Source organism: Otolemur garnettii, unplaced genomic scaffold (assembly GCF_000181295.1).
Source record: "Otolemur garnettii isolate 467f Iridium unplaced genomic scaffold, OtoGar3 scaffold00138, whole genome shotgun sequence".
Classification (NCBI taxonomy): Eukaryota; Metazoa; Chordata; class Mammalia; order Primates; family Galagidae; genus Otolemur; species Otolemur garnettii.
Window position 1 is genome coordinate 4,492,869 of NW_003852533.1, and position 10,944 is coordinate 4,503,812.

The 10,944-nt window shown below is 41.6% G+C and overlaps 1 protein-coding gene across 2 annotated transcripts in view; it reads right to left on the reverse strand.

Moving 5' to 3' along the window:
* GRIP1 (glutamate receptor interacting protein 1) overlaps positions 1–10,944 on the reverse strand; it is a 270,568-nt gene that overhangs the window by 77,500 nt on the left and 182,124 nt on the right. The window lies entirely within an intron of this gene.

Below are 10,944 nucleotides of genomic sequence, written 5' to 3' on the forward strand. Positions count from 1 at the left end.
CAGCTCCCAGCACCCGGCCAGACTGAGCCCAGAGACACACACGGTGCACAGGACAGCTCCCAGCACCCGGCCAGACTGAGCCCAGAGACATACACGGTGCACAGGACAGCTCTCAGCACCCAGCCAGACTGAGCCCAGAGACACACATGGTGCACAGGACAGCTCCCAGCACTCGGCCAGACTGGGCCCAGACACACACGGTGCACAGGACAGCTCCCAGCACCCGGCCAGACTGAGTCCAGAGACATACACAGTGCACAGGACAGCTCCCAACACCCGGCCAGACTGAGGCCAGAGACACACACAGTACACAGGACAGCTCCCAGCACCCGGCCAGACTGAGCGCAGACACACATAGTGCACAGGACAGCTCCCAACACCCGGCCAGACTGAGCCCAGAGACACACGGTGTACAGGACAGCTCCCAACACCCGGCCCGACTGAGCCCAGAGACACACAGTGTACAGGACAGCTCCCAGCACCCAGCCAGACTGAGGCCAGAGACACACACGGTGCACAGGACAGCTCCCAGCACCCGGCCAGACTGAGCGCAGAGACACACATGGTGCATAGGACAGCTCCCAACACCCGGCCAGACTGAGCCCAGAGACATACACAGTGCACAGGACAGCTCCCAGCACCCGGCCAGACTGAGCGCAGAGACACACATGGTGCACAGGACAGCTCCCAGCACATGGCCAGACTGAGCGCAGAGACACGCGGGGTGAACAGGACAGCTCCCAACACCCGGCAAGACTGAGCCCAGAGACACACAGTGTACAGGACAGCTCCCAGCACCTGGCCAGACTGAGCCCAGAGACACACAGTGTACAGGACAGCTCCCAATACACGGTCAGACTGAGCCCAGGTTCAGGAGTGGGCATTAGAATCTCAGAACTACGAGAAGCTGAAATGTGAGGACAGCAGGATCCTCGTAAGCACACAGGAACACAGAGAGACTCTAAGAGTTTTGCTTTGGAAAACAAAGGAAAAAGGAGAGAAGGAAGGAAGGAAACAAAGAAAACACAATAAAACAAGTTTCTCTGTGAGCAACTCAAAGCATTAGGTACATAATCTCATTTTCATAGTTGTTTTCTGACAACAATTTTGTGATTCCACAAACACAAAGCGTATCCCATAACACTGTACTCGGAATAATACTCAGAACTGAGAAGCTAAGAATGACGTACTTGGTATAATACTCAGAACTGTTATTTCCTGATCCAAGAACTCGGTATAATACTCTGAAGCATTATTTCCTGATCTGAGAACACCATACTTGGTATAATGCCAACTGAGAACTGAGAATCTGAGAACACTGTACTCGGTATAATACTCAGAACTGTTACCTCCTGATCCGAGTAGTTGGTATAATACTTATAGCTGTTATTTCCTGATCTGAGAACACTGTACTCAGTGTAATATTCAGAACTGTTATTTTCTGATCTGAGAACACCGTACTTGGTATAATATTCAGAACTCAGAATCTGAGAATACTCAGTATAATACTCTGAACTGTTATTTCCTGATCTGAGAACTCGGTGTAATATTCTGAACCTTTAATCTGAGAACACTGCACTCAGTATAATACTCAGAACTGAGAACCTGAGAAGACTGTACTTGGTGTAATACTCAGAACCGAGAATTTGAGAATACTCAGTATAATACTCTGAACTGTTACTTCCTGATCTGAGAACACAGTACTCGGTATAATACTCTGAACTATTATTTCCTGATCTGAGAACTTGGTATAATATTCTAATTCCTGATCTGATAACACAGTGCTCGGTATAATATTCTGAGCTGTTATTTCCTGATCTGAGAACACCACACTTGGTATAATACTCTAAATTGTTATTTTCTGATCTGAGAACCCCTACTTGGTATAATACTCAGAACTGAGAATCTGAGAAGACTGTACTCAGTATTGTATTCAGAACGGTTATTTCCTGAGCCACAGGGAAAGTGCTGTGAACATTTACATCCTTTCGTAATGACAATGCTTTCTGCTGGAGAAGACAAGCCTCAGGAGAGGTCAGGAGTGACAGGGTGCCATGACAGAACACACACACACATAATAGCCAGGAAGCTAAAGACGGAATGCATTGACAGGGAAGGAGCGAGAAGAATATGGTGCATATTGGAACATTACGAGGGCTATTTGGAGGTGGCGCTTTCGGGAATGTCAGGGCGGGTGCTCTGCAGCGGTCGGGGTGATGGGTGTCATGGGGAAGGTTGGAGTGATGGCCGGTGTGATGGCTGGGGTGCTGGTCGGTGTGGTGGCCGAAGTGGCTGATGGCCCAGAAATCCCAGGTAAGTTGCCTGTCGCTCCTCTGAATTTTCACTGCCCATGTGAAGTGATGATGAGAAAGAAGAAAAACAAAAAAGAACCAAAAAAGAGGAAAAAGTAACTGAATTGCACAAATCAAAAGTACAACAAAAAATGAAAGCTACTAGCAAAGAGAAAAACATCTGCTCTGCTTTGCCTTTTTTTTTTTTTTAAAGACAGTCTCACTATGTTGTCCTCAGTAGAGTGCTGTGGCATCACAGCTCAGAGCAACCTCAAAGTCTTGGGCTTAAGCGATTCTCTTGCCTCAGCCTCCCAAGGAGCTGGGACTGCAGGAACCTGCCACAACATGCAGCTATTTTTTTTTTTAATTTAATCATAGCTATGTAAATTAATGCAGTCATAGGGTACAGTGTGCTGGCTTTATATACAATTTGAAATACTTTCATCAAACTGGTTACTGGCTATTTTTTTGTTGCAGTTGTCATTGTGCAGCATGCCCAGGCCGGGTTCAAACCTACCATCCCTAAACACTGAGCTACGGGCACCAAGCCTGCTTTGCCTTTTCTCAGTGGTCAGCAGAGCAGATGATTAACATCAAGGATGGAAACTTTTCATCTTCCCAGGATTAATGCATGTCTTTCCTCAGCTCATTTTTCCTCCTTTTAAGATGACTATTGAATCAATTTCTAATCTCCCCCTGTGCTTCACAGCAGAGATTAAAAACATTTTTTTTAACTTAAAAGTCAGCCCCATAAAGATCTATGGCACACAATTAGTAATTAAAGGTTTGCAAACCTTGGCCAGTTAGTAGCATTTGTTTTGAGAAAAAGAAAAGAAGGAACAATAAATCTCACTGGTTCATGATCCAAGTGGTTTCCCAGCCACACATCACAATTTATTGCCCTGACATTTTAATTACGCTCCGATCCATCACTGAGACTTGACTTTCCTCAGCAGGAAACTGCTCTAATCACCCCTCAGGCTCATCTGTATCCCAACTAATGAGATAAAAGTCTCTATGAGTTTTTTTGGAAAGATGTATTTACATTAAAAATATTTAATTCTTAAAATATTTCACATGTCCTTATATTTCTTTAAGATGTCATATAATTTTAATAAAGTTTATTTCAAAGTCTAGATATGTTTTTTATTTTTAAGAAAATGTTTATCAAGTTTCCATTCCAGTGTCAATCCTAAGATGTGGGTTTTGACCCCGTGTTCTGAAATGTGAACACCATGATGTTTGTTTGGTGTGACATTTCCCATTCAACAGCCTTAAAGAGCACAAAGTAACGTGTGAACTCCTGTCTCCTGCCTCTGTGGTTCTGATGCTGGGTGTCTTCCCAGTGAATTACTTAATAGTGGTTATTCACATAGAGAGGCCACGTGCTCTGCAGGCATTCAAAGGGGGTCATTTAGCAAAGAGCTTACTTTGTACAATTAGCAGCAGCTTTCCTGGTCATTCATGTTCTTTCTGGGATGAGACAAAAGTCCCAGCACTGACGGATCACTGTCGGGTGAGGTGGACCTGGACCCTCCTCGCTTAGGACCTTGGCCAGCTACTCAGTCCCTGGGAGTCTCAGTGTCCTCATGTGTTGATGGGATCACAACAGCATCTCCCCTGCTATTGTGAAAATCATGCACGCTCAGAGTCTGAATGATGCAGGTTCCTATTCAGGCCTGGACGGGGACCCCCATTTTCTAGGCGGAGGTGAGCTCAGACTCGGTCTCATCACAGACCCCACTTTTAGGCACAAACAGGTTCTCTGCAGGCCACATTCTGTGGACAAACATGCTCATAAAAAGTGGCCCATGTGAAAACCCCACACTGTACCCCAGAAGTGCATTAATGTACATAGTTACCATTCAATTAAAAAAAAAAAGTGGCCCAAGGGGTATCTTGCCTAGGCCTCCTCTCTCAGAACACACGCTGCTGACCCTCCCTAGCAGAGAAGCACAGCTAAGGGGGACCATATTCCTCTGCACTGTAGTGGTTTTAAAATTAACTTCTGGCACTGAATGACCGTGAAATATTCGAGGCATACATTCCATCTCCCCAAATCCCCTGCCCGCAGGCTAGGAAAAGCTGTATATGATCCCCTAGACAGAGGGCCCAGGTGGGTGCCCCACTCAGGTCCCCCATCTGCTGCTGGGGTCCTGTTCCCCCCTCCCCTTATCTATTTCTTTTTTAATTTTTTTCATTGTTTGCGATTCATTGAGGGTACAAGGAATTAGGTTCGCTGATTGTATTTGTTAGATGAAGTCCCTTTTATAATTGTGTTCCACCCCCAAGAGATGTGCCACACACCATGACCCCCATTTCCCTCCCTCCTCCAGTCTCCTGGATCCCTCATTCCCTTACACCCCACTTGTATTAGCTCATCTGCTGCCTTCATATCAGAATTGGGTTCATTGGATTCTTGTTTCTCCATTCTTGTCATACTTTACTAAGAAGAGTGTGTTCCGTTTCCATCCAGGTTAATACAAAAGATGTAAAGTCTCCATCTTATTAATGGCTGAATAGTATTCCATACACCACAGCTTGTTAATCCATTCCTGGTTTGGTGGGCGTTTAGGCTGTTTCCACATTTTGGTAATTGTAAATTGAGCTGCAATAAACAGTCCAGTGCAAATATCCTTATGACAAAAGGATTTTTTTCTTCTGGGTAGATGCCTAGGAATGGGATTGCAGGATCAAATGGGAGGTCTAGGTTGAGTTCTCTGAGGATTCTCCATACTTCCTTTTAAAAAGGTTGTATTAGTTTGCAGTCCCACCAGCAGTGTAAAAGTGTTCCTTTCTCTTCACATCCACACCAGCATCTGCAGCTTTGAGACTTTGTGATGTGGGCCATTCTCACTGGGGTTAGGTGACATCTCAGGGTAGTTTTAATTTGCATTTCTCTGATGAGTAGGGGTGATGAGAATTTTTTCATATGTTAGCCATTCATCTGTTTTCTTTAGAGAAGGTTCTATTCATGTCTCTTGCCCAGTAATATATGGGATTGTTGGCTTTTTTTATCGATCAATTTGAATTCTCTATAGATCCTATAGCCTGATCCATATCAGGCTTTTGTCTGATTCATAATATGCAAAAATCTTTTCCCATTCTGAAGGTCGTCTGTTTGCTTTGGATGTTGTTTCCTTAGCTTTCAGTTTAATTAAGTTCCATTTGTTTATTTTTGTTTTCGTTGCAATTGCCATAGAAGTATCTTTACCCAGGCTGATATCTTCAAGTGTTTTCTCCACACTTTCTTTGAGGATTTTTATTGTTTATTTCCTTAGACTTAAGTCTTTTATCCAACTTGAATCGATTTTTGTAAGTAATGAGAGGTGTGGGTCCAGCCTTAGTCTTTTACATGTGGTTATTCAGTTCTCTCAACACCATTTACTGAATAGAGATTCTTTTTCCCAGTGTATGTTCTTGTTTGGTTTATCAAAGATCAGGTGGCTGTAAGAGGTTAGTTTCATCTCATGGTTTTGTATTTGGTTCCAAATATCAATGTCTCTATTTTTGTGCCAACACCATGCTGTTTTGATCACGATGGCCTTGTAGTACAGCCTAAATTCTGGTAGGCTGCCTTTGTTTTTATTATTAAGAATTGCCTTGGATATACAGAGTTTCTTCTGGTTCTGTACAAAATGAAGAATTATTTTTTTCAAATCTTGAAAGTATGATGATGGCTATTTTAAAGGTGATTGCATTGAATCTGTAGATTACTTTGGGAAGTATAGACATTTTAACAATGTTGATTCTTCCCAGCCATGAGCATGGCATATATGCTTCCATTTGTTAATATGTTCTGCTATTTCTTTTCTTAGGGTTTCATAATTTTCTTTGTAGTGGTCCTTCACCGGTTTTGTTAGGTATATTCCTAGGTATTTTTTTTAAAGCTACTATGAAGAGAATTGTGTTCTTGATTAGCTTCTCATCTTGGTTGTTATTGGCTACTGATTTGTGGACATTGATTTTATATCCTGAGACATTGTTATATTTTTTGATCACTTCCAGGAGTCTTGTGGTTGAGACTTTGGGGTTCTCTAAGTAAAAAATCATATCATTGGCAAACAGCAAGAGTTTGACCTCCTCTGCTCCTATTTGGATGCCTTTATTGCCTGACTGTATTGGCTAGAACTTCTAGCACTATGTTGAATAGTAATGGTGACAGAGGACAATCTTATCTGGTTTTAGTTCTGAGTGGAAAAGCTTTCAGTTTTACTCCATTCAGTATAATATTAGCTGTGGGGTTGTCATAGATGGCTTCAATCAGATTAAGAAACATGCCACTTATGCCTAAATTCTTAAGTGTTCTAATTAGAAAAGGATGCTGAATTTTATTGAATGCTTTTTCTGCATGTATTGAGAGGATCATATGGTCTTTGTTTTTGCTTCTGTTGATATGGTGAATACTGTTTATGGACTTGCATATGTTAAACCAGCCTTGTATCCCTTGTACCTTGTAGGATGAAACCTACTTGATCATGATGAATGATTTTTTAAATGTGTAGCTGTAATCTACTGGCTAGGATTTTGTTGAGAATTTTTGCATTTATATTCATTAGTGAAATTGGTCTGAAATTCTTTTTAGTTGGGTCTTTTCCTGGTTTTGGTATCAGGGTGATGTTTGCCTCATAGAATGTGTTGGAGAAGATTCCTTCCTTCTCAATTTTTGGGAATAATTTCTGCAGTATGGGTATAAGCTTTACTTTGAAGGTTTGATAGAATTCTGGTGTGAAGCCATCTGGACCAGGGCATTTTTTTGTTGGGAGTTTTTTAAATTGTTTCTTTAATCTTAGTTCTTGAAATTGGTCTGTTCAAGAGATCTACTTCTTCTTGATTAAGTCTAGGGAGAGGGTGTGATTCCACATGTTGATCCATTTCCTCCACATTACCAAATTTCTGGGCATAGAGTTTCTTGTAGTAGTCAGAGATGATCTTTTGTATCTCAGTGGTATTTGTTGTTATTTTCCCTTTATTGTTTCTGACTGAGGTTATTAAAGATTTTACTTTTCTGTTTCTAGTTAACCTGGCCAAAAGTTTATCAGTTTTATTTATTTTTTCAAAAAAACCCAACTTTTTATTTTGTTAATTTTCTGAATGATTCTTTTGTTTTTAATTTCATTATTCTCTGATTTAATTTTGGTTATTTCCTTTCTTCTGCTGGGTTTGAGATTAGATTGTTCCTCTTTTTCCAATTCCATAAGATGGTTCATGAGTTTGTTGATGTGCACTCTGTTTTTTGAATGTAGGTATCCAATGCAATAAATTTCCCTCTGAAGACTGATTTTGCTGTATCACACAGGTTTTGGTAACTTGTGTCTTCATTGTTGTTATGTTTGAGGAATTTAACAATTTCCTCTTTTATCTCTTCCTGAACCCAATTATCATTCACCATAAAGTTGTTTAATTTGCAAGTCTCTGTGTGGGGAAGAATGTTTTTGTTAGAGTTGAATCCCACCTTTATTGCCTTGTGGTCTGAGAAGACACAAGGTATAATTTCTATTCTTTTAATTTTGAGAGGAGGTTTGATTTGTATCCCAGAATGCGGTCGATTTTGAGTACATACCATGGGTTGATGACAAAAAATGTACATTTCTTAGCTTTGGGATGTTGTGTTCTGTATGTGTCTATTAATCCCATTTGTTCTAAGGTCACATTTCAGTCTTTTGTATCTTTGGTTTCTATTTAGATCTATCTATTTGGTTTTTTTTCAGATCTGTCCAGTTCTGTCAGAGGGGTGTTAAAGTCTCTGACTATAATGGTGTTGTGAGCTATCATAGTGCTCAGATCCATCAAGGTCTGTTTTATAAATCTGGGATAGTTTAAGTTGGGTGCATAAATATTTAAAATTGAAATGTCTTCTTTTTGTTATTGTTCCTTTGACCAGTATAAAGTGTCCATAATTATCTTTCTTAATTTTGGTTGCTTTAAATTGCTTGTATCTGAAAATAAGATTGTAACCCCTCCTTTCTTCTGATTTCCATTTGCTTGAAATACTGTTTTCTATCCCTTAATCCTGAGTCTTGATTTGTCCTTCAAGGCTAGATGTTTCTCCAGGAGACAGCATATGGCTGGGTGGTGCTTTTTTATCCAATCAGCCAGTCTGTGCCTCTTCAGTGGGGAATTCAGTCCATTGATATTATGTAGAAAATCAAAATTGATAAGTGCAGTGGAGTTCTATTCATCTTATTTTGTGAAAATCTATTGTGCAGTTTTATCCTTTGAGCCACTGTGGAAGTTAAGTTTTGACCTTTAGGTTCTTTTAGGGTGTTTACTTTGTTGGTGGTCCATTGTGGTGGTTGGTGTTGAGAATAGGTCTAAGTATTTCCTGTAAAGCTGGTCTTTTTGTGGCAAATTTCCTCAGTGCTTGTATATCTGCAGAAGATTTAATTTGTTCATCAATTTTCAAGCTTAGTTTAGCAGGATATAGAATTCTGGGCTGAAAATTGTTTTAGGAATGTTAAAGGTGGATGACCATTCTTTTCTGGCTTGGAAGGTTTCAGTTGAAAAATCTTCTGTCATCCTAATGGCTCTGCTCCTGTAGGTCTGTTGGTGCTTACTCCTGGCTGCTTGCAGAATTTTTTCTTTCATCTTGACTTCGGATAGGTTCATTACAATGTGTCTTATAATGACTCATTATTTGAGTTGAGATAACCTGGGGTTTGATATCCATCTGAGAGGACTGTCAGGATCTTTAGTAAAACTTGGGACATTTTCATTTATAATAGTCTCCAGTAGGGCTTCCATTCCTTTGGGACAATCTTCTTTCCCTTCAGGAATCTCTATTATTCATATGTTTTAATGCTTCATGGGGGTCTCATAGTTCTCTAATCACCTATTCTGCTTTCTTTCTCTTATTTTCTACCTCTTTAACTACCTAGGTTAACTTGAAAACTTTATCCTCTAGCTCTGAGGTTCTTTCTTCTCCATCATCTAATCTATTTTTGATACTTTCTACTGATCTTTACATTCCCTGATTGCCTTTTATTTCCTTAAGCTCCACTATATCCTTTTTTTATTCTACTTATCTCTTGTCCAATTTTTGGTTCTGTCTTTCCATTTTCTCATCCATTCCTTTTATTGTCTTTATCGTCCATGTTTTAAATTCTATTTCTGTAAAGTCCATTAATTCTTTATAGGTTGTGTCTTCTGCAGTAGCTACCTCATGGTTCCTTAGGGGAGTTCCTGTTTAGGTTTTTCACGTTGCCTGAATTTTTCTGTTGGTTCCTCCTCAGGCGTTCTTTCTTCTTGTTCACCTTTTTCTCCTTTTACCTTCTCACTACTTCCTTTGTTTCCAACAGAAGTCCTTGCTCTTGATGATAGTATGTTGCAATGTGTCACCAGGACACCAGGTGGCACTGTGGTATTTTTAGGAGACAGCACAGCCAGCAACCTCTGCAGTCCTTCTTCCCAACTTAGTTGCCTTGGGTAATCCCCTGATTGTTTCCTCAGCTTTCATATCCTGCCGGGTTGGTGTCTTAAAGTTCACAAGAATCCTTCAGGGGCAGGTCTCACAGTGTCCCCTGACTCCAGTTCCCATGGGGTGCGGGAGTCCCTCAGTCTGTCCCAAGAGTGGAGTTCTGATCCCACAGATGGAATTAAGATGGCTGTACTTTATGACTCTGCTGAGATCTTCTCACAATGGCAGCCCCTACCCACTGAGCCCTTCTCAGTATGGCTGCCTCGCTAGCTACCAAACCTATGGCAAGTCCACTCCAACTGGCATTCAAATCTGGTTGCTGTTTACTGTTCAAGTCTACCCACTCTTCTAAGCTTTCCACTCAATGTGCAGCTTCCCCCAACTACTGAAAACTCTGGAAAGGCTTCCTTCTATCCTGGACCTCTGTGGGGTGCCACCGCATCCCAAGGGGGTCACAATCACTTGCCAAATTCATCAGATTTCCACATCTCTGGATCACACGCTGTATCCAGCTCACCACCTCCTTGCTGGGCTCCTTGAGCCACGACTCTGGGTAAGGTTCCTATGCCAGATATGGCTGGGTTCTCTCTTTTTCTCCAGTTGTTCTAGGAGGCTCAGCTGAACAAGCCTCTGGTCTGCCATCTTGATCCCAGCATCTATATCTTTATCTATCAATATGTTCTGTCTTTTCGCTTATTCACATGGTCCATGGATTCATTCCTCCAATGTCCAAGACCAAGGCCTTGGCAGAGGGAAATGGCCACTGCATTAGCATGGGGCTGGTACACAGATGAGAAGTAATGTTGGCTCTGCCTAGTTTTCTAACAGTAACAACTTTATTGGCCAAAAATAAAGTACCTTTTAAAGGAAATAAATGTGTCTCTCATACAACAAATTTCACTCATTGGACGGTTAAATTTTAGACTTTCTTAGAAATATGCAGAATGCTCTTGTAGCCGCCAAAACTTTGTAGCCCTATACCCTCTCACCTGCTTCTTCCACTCCACTGCTGGGCTCTCTCCTTCTCTACAGTCTTTGTTCCAGCCACTGTGTCCCTCATCACTCTAGACCATGGCAATGGCTACAGATGTGGCTCCTGATTTGTCTCCTTCCATAGCACATGTGGGGTCTTCCACTAACACCTGAGATCATGGTGCTGTACTTGTCTGAGCAGCTCTGTTGCCCCCACAAGAAGGGGCAGATGCAGCCCCTACCCCCTCCCTGGCCTTATCCCCA